This window comes from Magallana gigas, chromosome 6 (assembly GCF_963853765.1).
Source record: "Magallana gigas chromosome 6, xbMagGiga1.1, whole genome shotgun sequence".
Classification (NCBI taxonomy): Eukaryota; Metazoa; Mollusca; class Bivalvia; order Ostreida; family Ostreidae; genus Magallana; species Magallana gigas.
In genome coordinates this window covers 20,350,706-20,362,191 of record NC_088858.1, presented here as the reverse complement: position 1 = coordinate 20,362,191, position 11,486 = coordinate 20,350,706, and the positions used below count along the sequence as shown (strand labels likewise).

At 33.7% G+C, this 11,486-nt stretch overlaps 1 long non-coding RNA gene across 1 annotated transcript; it reads left to right on the top strand.

Annotated features, from left to right (window-relative positions):
* Window positions 1-1,299: 1,299 nt before the first annotated feature.
* LOC136276461 (uncharacterized) lies at window positions 1,300-4,830 on the top strand. The gene is made up of 2 exons (XR_010714901.1): window positions 1,300-1,981; window positions 4,539-4,830. It is a non-coding gene; the product is annotated as an uncharacterized lncRNA (long non-coding RNA).
* The last annotated feature ends 6,656 nt before the right edge of the window (window positions 4,831-11,486 follow it).

Below are 11,486 nucleotides of genomic sequence, written 5' to 3'. Positions count from 1 at the left end.
ATATATGCAATGACCTCGAATGATATTTGTAGATGAAGAGTCAAGGTCATATCAGATCACACAAAAATCCATATTTTAAGAGCATAGATATACTCTCCTTTTAGCCCCTATTTGGCTAATATTTTACCTTTACAGAGTTTATTGGTAAATGGCGTGCAGTGACCTTGAACCAAGTCTGTCAATGTGAAGGTCATAGCAGATCTTTTTAAAATTAGTTTTAAATAGTAGATTATTTTCCAAATATGCTTAGTCTTGGTCAGATTGAACAAAAATGCATGTATGTTAGGGGGAATGAAATTGAATTAAAAGTTCTATGCCAGCTGGAAAAATTTCAAGTTATAGGTCAAGGTCAAAGCAGAATTCTCTGAAATAACATAAGCGGGGCCCTTTGAAATGTTCACCATTTCAATGTTGTCTGGTTCATAGTAATTTTACATAGAAAATATTCACAGATGTACAGTAAAGTAAACTTAACATCGATAAGTTTCTGACAATTAATGACGCAACGAGCACACAGTACGAAAGGTCAACCTTTTGAAAAGCAGTGAAGAGGAAAAGTTGCTCAGAATTATGTTTTAAACAAAATTGATTTTTTACATAAATTTTAATTTTGCATTCTGGATTAAGAAAAAAGATGTTAGTTCCAGGTAAAGTAAACTTGTACCTAAAATGAAGTCAAATTTGTTAAGTCGTACTTAAACACATTGGTTTTTTTTGTTAAGTCGTTCTTGAAATAGTTAAGGGTTTTTGGTTAAGTCGTACTTAAAAACATTCGGATCATGTTAAGTTGTACCAAGAATCATTCGATTTTTTTTATCTTTTTGTACTTAGGTTTCTTTGTTACTAGATTAAGAACTCTGCTTCTTAGACGTACTTCTAGCGTTGCTTTCGACATTAGCGGAAAACCCACTCGTTGCTTTGCAACGAGCTTTGCTCTAGTTATTATTATTATACTTTTTCTTTTTTTTCTGACTCCTTTTTTGCTTCATAACTCAAAAAGTTTTCAACCGATTTCAATGAAACTTCCAGAGATTTTAGCAAGTTATCGTCCCTCCAAGATGTTAAAGTTTTAAAGACAACTTCTCTTCCGTTTTGACGTTACGTCATTTTTTAAATTTTAAAAAAGTGATTTTGTCCGGGAGTTTTCTCAAAAACGCTTTAAGATAGAGGCTTGAAATTTTCAATGGTTATGATTTGGTCGATTTACCTCTGTAATGAGGCTATATCATAAAAATCCGTCATTTCCAGTCGAAACTGGAAGCGAATCAAATTTTTCGAAAAATTGAATTTTTTGATCAAACAAAAAACGTATACGTATTTTGTAGAGTTTTTTAAGCTGAATCTAATGCTGAAAACCGTTTAAAATTCGGAGGATGCATTACAGAGATATCGGGGTTTAAAAACTGATTTTCCCGGAAATTTTGATGCCGCGTTCTTGGTTTCAAAAATAGTGCAAAATTCACACTGAAAGTAACTTCTACTGTAACAATTCGTACTTGTCATAAAACTTTATAAAAAACATAAAATTATATGCATATTGTATAGTTTGCAAAGCTAAATACAAAACTTAAATTCGTTTTAAAATCGGATACTGCATTGCAGAGATATCGGGGTTTAAATATTGATTTTTCCGGAAATGTGGATTCCTCGTTATTGGTTTAAAAAATAGTGCAAACTTCCCACTGAAAGTAACTCCCGCTGAAAAGATTTCGTACAGGTCATAAAACCGAACTCCTTTTTTATATAGTTAATCAGAGTGTTTATCGAAACGATTTCCTTACTTCGATTGATAATTACGTTGTTAGTTTTTATTAGTCTTATTAGTTTTAATCGAAATAATTATTGTACGATTCCCCATGTCAAGTCGCCATGTTTTGACCGCGAACAACAGCTGATAGTGATAGCGGTGTGTCAGAAGAATGGCCTGCAAGACCGCGATAGTGGAAATTTCAGCTCAACTAACGTATGACAGATTATAAAGGTATGTTTCAATACAGGGTATGTCGTATTGACTTTTTCTTTTCAAAGTGTTTGTGCACTTTTCAATCTAATCCGACATTTCTCTGACTCTAACCTCCGCTTTTGACGTGCGTAACAATATAAAAGCGGGCATTTGAGTCTGAGAAATCTCGCGATATTATCTGTCCAATGTATTTTCACGTGTATGTTTTGCACACTACTCTTTTGAATTTCTATTCATTATTATGTATATGTATGTCTTATTTTGTATTGAACAACACACCACACACTGTAAAACAGTGCAATTAAAAGGGGTGGGGGTCCAAAGGCACACAAGAGTAGAATGTTGTAATTAGAGTGCATGTTTGCATGATGATATCTTTACCCTAAATATTTGAATATAGCAGATCTTTACCATATCACCTCCACTTAATTATAAATGAATTAAAGAACTCAGACAGGCTTGTGCTTAATTAAATAAATATATTTGACATGGTAAATATTCAGTCTAATTAAAATTAGAACTTTTGTCTGGCTCGCCGTTATATATGATTATCGCCTGTGAAAGAGCATGTAAAATAGAGTGCAAGGTGAAAAGAACTTTAAGTTCAGATTTTAGGTTAATGTTCCCTGATATCCATAAAACATTCTTCTCAAGATTTGGTTATTTCACAGAACATTGTAAATTCTTTGAGATTAGTTTATCTTTTATATAAATTGAATTTTATTGATTCATTTTAGGTAAACTTTACATGCAGAACACATCTACATTGTAAACAATTTTTACAGTAAGACAAATGTATGTAATAATTTTTACTACATGTGCCTCAGATCTCTCTCTCTCTCTCTCTCTCTCTCTCTCTCTCTCTCTCTCTCTCTCTCTCTCTCTCTCTCTCTCTCTCTCTCTCTCTCTCTCTCTCTCTCTCTCTCATGCTTTTAATCTTGGCAAAGCATCACAGAGCAACATCATTTTGTGCATATCTCTATCTAGGAAAAGAAATCAACAATGCTTTAAATTTGAAAATGAGCATGTATTATCGTGCAATCCCTCATTTTTTCATTGTGCAACTAAAATCCAAAACTTTGTAAAATTGTTTATGGAATTTTATACATACTAAACATGATATTGTTTTTAAAACTTGTCATTAATAAGAAAAGAGAAAAAAATCCTCGCTAAATTTATTTGCAAAAAAAACCCCAGTAGAATTCATTTAAAAAAAATGGTATAGCAGAAAATTATACTTTGAGGCTGTTCGGATGAAATACTGTAAGTCGTTTTAATTCCACCGTGTTAAAATTTCATGATTTTTACTAAAGTATCAATTGCGATGGTTTTAATTTCACGCTGCTTAAAAATTCAATGGATCAGAGTAGAAGCATTTAAATTTCATAATATTTGGTTAAAGTGTTCAAACTAATGCTTCTTAGGAAAATCAAAAAATAGGGGGAGGGTATACATGTAAGGGTATTTCTAAGTGATGCGATGCTTTTGTCATGATAATATCATGTATATGTATGTAGTTTTGAATAACGTTTCTTATTTAGGGAGGTTGAACAACAGTTGACCTCTAAAAGATTAGGTAAAGATGCTTTATTTATGGAGAGCCCTATAAATCTGTGTTAAATAGAAGAAAGTGGAAATGCTGGGTTCACTTAAATGGCCATGTTTTTCTTAATCCTTAATGGAATTGGCAAAATGAGGTATACTTTTTCTCAGAATAGCATAAGCTTTGTAAGTTTAAAACAAGATTACCGGTACTTTTCAGAGAATGTTAGTGTAAGTTAAAGGCAGCAAGAGACAGTTTACGGATAAAGTACACGTCAAAATTTTTGTAAAATTGAGAGTTGGTGTACTTGAAGGCTTATGAGTGTTGCTAAAATTCATGAAATTATTTTTAATGATTATCATTAGTTAGAGGGATGTCTCTTGTTGAAATTGATATTCAATATGTAGGCCCCATATGTTAGGTACATGAGACTCAGAAGTAAAATGCGAAACCTGCGGCTATGACTGTTGTGTTGACTTTAGACAGTGAAAATGTTACAGACGGGAGGGTAAATAACACGAAAAGTAGGTGGACGGGGCATTATAAACTATACACCGGTAAGTTTCTGACATGTGATGGTGCAACATGCACATGGTATGGAAGGTCAACCCTTTGCAGGGAATTGGCTGGGGGAGGTCTAAAAAGCTGAAAAATTAGCAAAATATGGAAGGGTCAAAATCTCATAAAAACCAGTATGTAGAAAATTTTATAGGTTAATTGACTAGTAATTTTCTTCAGAAATTGGTGATTGGCCTTATAAAGAGTGAATTAAAGGTATTTGTGGTGAATGGGAACTGAGGAAATTCTAGTTACAGGGTTCCGAAGACACACGTCCCCAGGCTACAATGAAATGTATCAAAAAAACTGTCCTGTGCCATCTAATGTCACGTATCGGGATATGTCACACTAATTACACTGCATGGTCAGTGTATTTTTTTTTTCAGAAATACTATATGCATATGTTAATGTAAACACAACTATTATTAGTACCGGTACATGTATTAACACAGCTTATTATTTTTTTTATTTCAGCTATTGGTGGCCACATGGTTTTTACCTGTTGATTCTTTTCAGCTCTTGGGGTTAACCTGTCACCTCTACCCACATGCATATTCCTTAATGTTTCTACAGACTATTTACCAGTAATTCAAATTTAATCGGAAAATTCATGAACAGTTACTGTAATGGAACTTTAAGAAAACATCATGCCTTGTTGTGGTTTGTGTTTGATAAGAAATTATAACAAACAAAATTATGGCTGTTTAAAGTAATTTACAATTGTTAGCTGTGAAAAATTGTTTTTCAATAAAAGTATGCAATTATGTTTCCTTTATTTTGTTTTTAGCTCACCTGAGCCAAAGGCTCAAGTGAGCTTTTCTGATCACAATTTGTCGTTGTTGTAAACTTTTCATATTTTCATCTTCTTCTCAAGAACCACTGGGCAGATTTCAACCAAATTTGGCACTAAGCACCACCACTAGGTGAAGGGGATTCAAGTTTGTTTAAATGAAGGGCCACGCCCTCTTTAAAGGGGAGGTAATTGAGAATTATTGAAAATTTGTTGGTATTTTTCAAAAATCTTCTTCTCAAAAACTATTCAGCCTGAAAAGCTTAAACTTGTGTGGAGGCATCCTCAGGTAGTGTAGATTCAAGTTTGTTCAAAAAAAGGACCCCGTTGGTAGGGAGGGGCCACAAGAGGGGGATCAAGTTTTACATAGGAATATATAGAGAAAATCTTTGAAAATCTTCTTCCCAAAAACTATTAGGCCTGAAAAGCTCAAATTAAAGTGGAAGCATCCTCAGGTAGTGTAGATTCAAGTTTGTTCAAATCATAGTCCCAGGTGGTATGGTGGGGTCACAATGGGGGGAATGGATTTTTACATATTAGGAATATATAGAGAAAATCTTTAAAAACCTTTTTTTCAGAAACTAATCAGCCAGGAAAGCTGAAATTTACATATATGTGGAAGCATCCTCAGGTACATGTAGTGTTAGATACAAAGTTGTGAAAATCATGACCCCGGGGATAGGTTTGGGCCACAATGGGTGGGAGGGGGGGTCAAAGTTTAACATAGGAATATATAGAGTAAATATTTAAAAATCTTCTTTTCCGAAACTAATCAGCCAGATGATTCTCTATAATTGTTAAGACTTTGGCCCAAGGACAGTTCTTTGGCCTCACAAGAAGGTTCAGAGTATATGAATATAATATAATAATACATATATAAACTATTGTTAAGGATCTTTTTGAGAACTGCAATACTCAACATGCGATATGACTATAAAATCAATATAAAATCATCCTTTTAGAAAAGGAACTTATGATTATAAACATAAAAATATTTAGGGGGGGAATGGATTTTATTTCTACAGGATCTACATGTATTATTGTACATTGTCCAGGTAGTTTGCATTGTGACTCCATTAAGCTGATTATATCATACCTATTGTTCCTTTAGGTGACCGATGTGGCCCATTTGCCTCTTGTTTTAGTTTTTCATTGTTTTTCAATATTAAAAATTAAACATATGTAACCTACAGTATATTTCATGATGAGTACAAAACTAAAATCCGTTTTTAAATGGGACGATGCATAACAGATATCGGGGTTTAAAAATTGATTTTTCGGAAATTTTGATTCTGCGTTTTTGGTTTCAAAAATAGCGTAAAGTTCAAACTCGTACCAAAAATAATTCGATTTTTGTTAAGTACTTTGACACCTTCGGAATTATTTTTTTGTTAAGTCGTTCTAAGAATCGTTAAGGTTTTTGTTAATTCGTACATAGTATCATTCATATTTTTTTTATCTTTTAGTTTAAGTTGCTCTTGTTATTGATTTAAACACTCTGCTTCTTGCAGGAACATCAAGCTTTACTCTTGACATTAACGGAAGACCCACTCGTTGCTTTGCAACGAGCTTTGCTCTAGTTATTTTTTTTTTCCTTCTAGACGCCAACTTTGATCCTTAATATCTCGCTCGTTTGTTCACCGATAGTTTTGAAATTTTCAGGACTGATAACATGCCGCGTGATGTTGTCGTTGCCTATTTTAGTTGAGAAAAATCCCTATCCGGTTTTGAGTTATTCCCCTTTTAGTAAAATTTAACGACTTCTTTTGTCCAGGGGGTTTAGCTTTAACGATGACTTGCAGAGTCTCAAAGATGGGCTGGTTTGGAAGCTAATACATTGAATTTGTGCGAGATATATTTTATTTATTATTTAAATGCAAATAAAAGGGGTGGTATAGATGTTGAAACAAAGGTAAAAAAAAAAATCAAAAAAATTCGCGTATTTTCCGTGTTAGTTTTCTACCTGATAAAAATTTGTTATAACATGTATTTTAAAAGTTCTTGGTCTTACTCAGACCTTTCATTCGGTATGCCGAAAAAAGGGCTGGCCCTTATAATTAGGGAGTTAGAGGCGTCCAAAGTTTCTTGTCAATAACTTAAAAAGGAATAAAAATTTCTAATGCATTATTGAAGCAAAGTTGTAAAGAAATTAATTTTGAATCCTTCTATAGTATTCAATTTAATGTTTTCGTAATTTATAGTCAGTATTTGCAGAAACAATTGTTGTCAGTTCGGTCCATTTTTGTGGGGGTGCGCACGTTTATGAGGTTATGAAAGGGCTTCTTGTAATGCACTAACTGATACATGTAGTGCGCAAAAATAATTCCACATAAAATTCCCAAATGTTTCTATTCATATGTACATTTTCATTTCATATAGATGAACCTCTTTGACCTTATTTTTGTTGTTTGTTTCATAACTGTGCCCCTGTCTATATTTAGATGCATTACGAGACTCAGGTAACCGATCGATAGGAGAGTCGCTAGCTGTATTCAGGCCGTCGCCTTGACGATAGTGCATGTGCTTGTAGAGCTGGACGTACACGTTTAACGCGTCGCCCCCTGTGTTACTGTAGAAGAGACATTTTGAATTGTTTCAGTACTGGGAGATGTGTTAATAAAATGGTTCCAATGCATGGTAATTAAACTCAACTTTTCTACAATACGTATACACGGCCGTCTTATAAAGCACAATGTGTATTACTGACATGACAAATGTACGCTGGCAATATAAACGAACGCGGGATTGCTCCCGATAGAACAATTCTTTTAAAGCAAAAAAAAAAAATACTGATTTGCGATGGATATAATATAATTATCATCGTGGAGATGATTTTAAAAAGTGAACTTAATATTCGTATACGATAATATTTGAATCCAAAGCCGCTAGTTTTAAGTTACGAATATCAGGGATATTAATTATGACTTGCCCCGCGTTTCAGGTTCTTTACTTGCAAAACATCTACAAACGAAAATACCAAACAACCTTCAGCAACAACTTATAGATTATTTATTCCATACACAATTCTAAAGAGGTAATTAAATAAATTTTATAAATGCTTTATACTTGTATACATTCGCTATCTTCCATGGAAAAAAGAGGCATGGAAAAAATGTTGTTCAATGTTCATCAAATACGCTGTAGTCTTAGCAATCGAAAATAATTAACAAGCTGTATATTGATAGATTGACATATCAACAAACATTCAGACCCGCAATGTGTTTTTTTACAAGTTCTATAAAATGTAGAATCAATGACTGAATTCTTTACCGTTTTCCGTGTTGGTTATTTTGAATCACGTGTGTACGTTATGTGTAGCCATAAAGATGAACACTTTAAGTGTTTAATTTTTATAAGAAATTGTGTACATGCAGAGCAATGCAATGCTAGGACAATTAAATTCCAACAATGTATATGGTGAGGCCGGTCAGACTGATACTGGTTCTGCTTGTTCTACAAATAGCGAATGTAAGACGAAGTATTTGGGTGTTATATTTTAAACAAATATAAGTATTGCTTGCATTACTCAACAAAGTATTTTATTGGAATCATTCTTAGTTACCTTAACTGCATATGTACCGCTCGGTCTGTATCCCGGAAAAATTGACTACCATCCGAAATTTTTCATACAAGGTCTACAGACTTGCAGCTAACATTACCTTTAAAAATACATTTTAGAATTTGCCGCTGTTTATAAATTCATTAAAAAGACGCGCAGAATCAAGTAGTAATATGTCGTTTGATATGGGATTTATGACGTCTATTTATATTGTTTTCATTAAAATAATTTCATTATTTCAAGCTTGTGGGTGGAATGAAATCAGTTTCACATGTTATATGACATTAAAGATGTCCTCTCCCCACTTTTTCTCGCAGCAACTATTTTTTTAAAATTTACATAAAAAATTGAATTATCATGGAGTTGCCCCCCCCCCCCTTTTTTGTAGCATGTAAAAAAAATGGAATGAAAATCATGATATTATGAGTGAAATTTTGAAAATTTTGGAAAATTCTTTTTAAAAAAATTCATTTTTTTGCTTGTCAAGATTTGTTGGATGAGTTTGCCCCCCCCCCTACTTTCAAAAACGATGCTACGTGCACATAACCGATCCAGATAAATATAATTACATGTACATGTATCAAAAATAAACTTCAAAAACAAACTACACATTCATCCTTCACCCACAATATTGCCTTTTCGATATTTGTCATCGTTGTAGACCCGTGTAACAATCTGTTACATTATATATGTAAGTAGGTGCTTGCACGACAAAGAACCCCTTGCTGATCTACATTTTCATTAACGCATACAAAGAAAAAATATATTTTGATTTATTTTTAAATTTCTTTTGATGTAAAGAAATAGAGAAGAAATTGGTTCTCAGTCTCTCTTTATGCCTGTTTGTTAGCTGTTAATCCAAGTTCATTTTGAATATCCTTTTGTAATTTAAAAAATGCAATGAATTTTTTTTTTCATGCAATATTTCGGATAAAGCAATGAAGAGTAGTTTCTTGAAATTTTATTAGACCATAAAATTGTAAAATGCTAACATTGTGCCCGATTTCTTTCTTTTTTTAAAGGTAAAACTTTATTGATTTAAAAAATGATTCTTTGAGACAAACAAATTGACATAATCAACAAGAGTTTGACAATCTCTAACTGCAGGTCTGTAGCTTTTAGTCAGGAAAAGAATCGGATGGACGACCTAAGACACAGATCGTCCATCCGAATTTCTTGAAAATTGCTATTAATTTCGTACGCGGACGCAATACTCACCGAGACTAAATGGTTCGTATCTTAAGTTTTAACTGCTTTGAAAGGTTATATTGGTTCTCTGATAATTTTGAACATGAATATTTAAATAAAAATGGTTAAAATTATAGTAAAATTACCGGCATCGGTCTTCTCCGTGCGCGGATCTAGAAGGGGAAGGGTTCCAGACCCCCCCCCCCCCCAGCGAAATTTCTTTCAATTACGTGTACATTATAAACTTAACAAATATGCCTCGGACATCCCTTGGCAAACTCAAATAACCGTCTGACTTTCCAACCCCCACCCCGGAAAAATTTTCTGATCCGCGCATGTTCCCACTCCTCAAAATACAAAATTATTCTTCAAAACCCCTTGTAAAATTTCCAGGATCTCCCTATATATACTAAGAGATTCATTGGCGCTTGCGTTCGATAAAAATGGGTGTAAAACGTTTGCCAATGGTCTTTTTACCTTCGTACCGGGCATAACCACAGTCCCACTCTGTGAATAAAATGCGGCGAATCAAACTAGAGACAACGTGTTAAGATCTATATTTGCTTATAAACATGTAGTATCATCGTGCAAAATGCACTGTTCAATTATAATTTTTTTTTTTTGACTTTACTTGTAAAATTCGTAATTTTTTCTAACAGTTTATATCTTACAAAGTTACTTCTTTATTTAGTGATTGACACTTTTCAGACTTTATATGTGATTTCAAAGAGACAGAGTATCATGTCTCAAGGACTGTTAATCTCTTAAAACAACATTGTGCAATTATCAGATTATCATTTCTTGGACATCAAAGACTCACTGAGTTTATTTAATTTTTTATATCTGTAAACCTTCCACTCGGCTTACTTATATCATTACCTGTCAATTTATACTCACTGTTAAGATTCTTATAAATAGTTAAGTACAATTGGCAATGCGCAGTCTGGAATATGGCGGCCAGCCCCGGCCACGTCCGACTCTCTCAGAGTCTTGAGTCCGGAGACCACAACTGGCCATATCCGAATTGTTTGTAACATGTCTGTCTGTTAAATTGTTATAATGTTGCCATCGTTGAGTCTCGTCCAATAATGTGGAATCTTGCATCAATTGCCTGTTTATTTCTCTGGAACTGTATACTGGTGGACCTTCGGGAATACGGCAAACCTACCCTTCGTTTTAGCTTACGGCCCACAGCGCGCCACAACCTTATACCTTATACACTTTACGCCAACATTCCCTCACCCGGTTCGTACTGCACACGACCGATGCAGATCCAGACGAATTCTCTATCACCGTAAAATCTACGCGGTCACAGATATATAATACTTTGTTTCTCAGTGTTTACACATCTAATATTGTACTATGGTCAGCTATCAATTTTTTGTAATACGTCACAAGTATGACGCAGCTACGACGGAAAACCTAATCGTTGCTTGCAACGAGCTCGTCTCTAGTTTGATGAGATTTTTTTTATTTAATAATATTTGTCAACATCTTATACTCATATTGGTTTTTATTTTATACCTTTTGGATGAAAATCCACAGATTTTCGGATAGGTGAGGCACGATATTTATTCCCCGGGATGAGGCGTAATATAGATTAATCATATTTAGGTATAATAACACTCCAAAACAGGCACTATTTATATACTGTCGCTCCTTCGCCTTCGCAACTTCGCACTTCGCATTTTAATGTGTTGAGCTCTTTATTGTTTAAAGATAATTTGAGCTATACAACTCTTGAGAAAATATTTGCAATTAACAATCTAAACACTTTGTTGCATAATGAAATTCAAACGTTTCTGTGTTTAACCATTGTTACATGTAGTTCAGTCTTGAATTAAGGTAAACAGACTGGTAGGTGACAGAAAGTCTGAGAGTACAT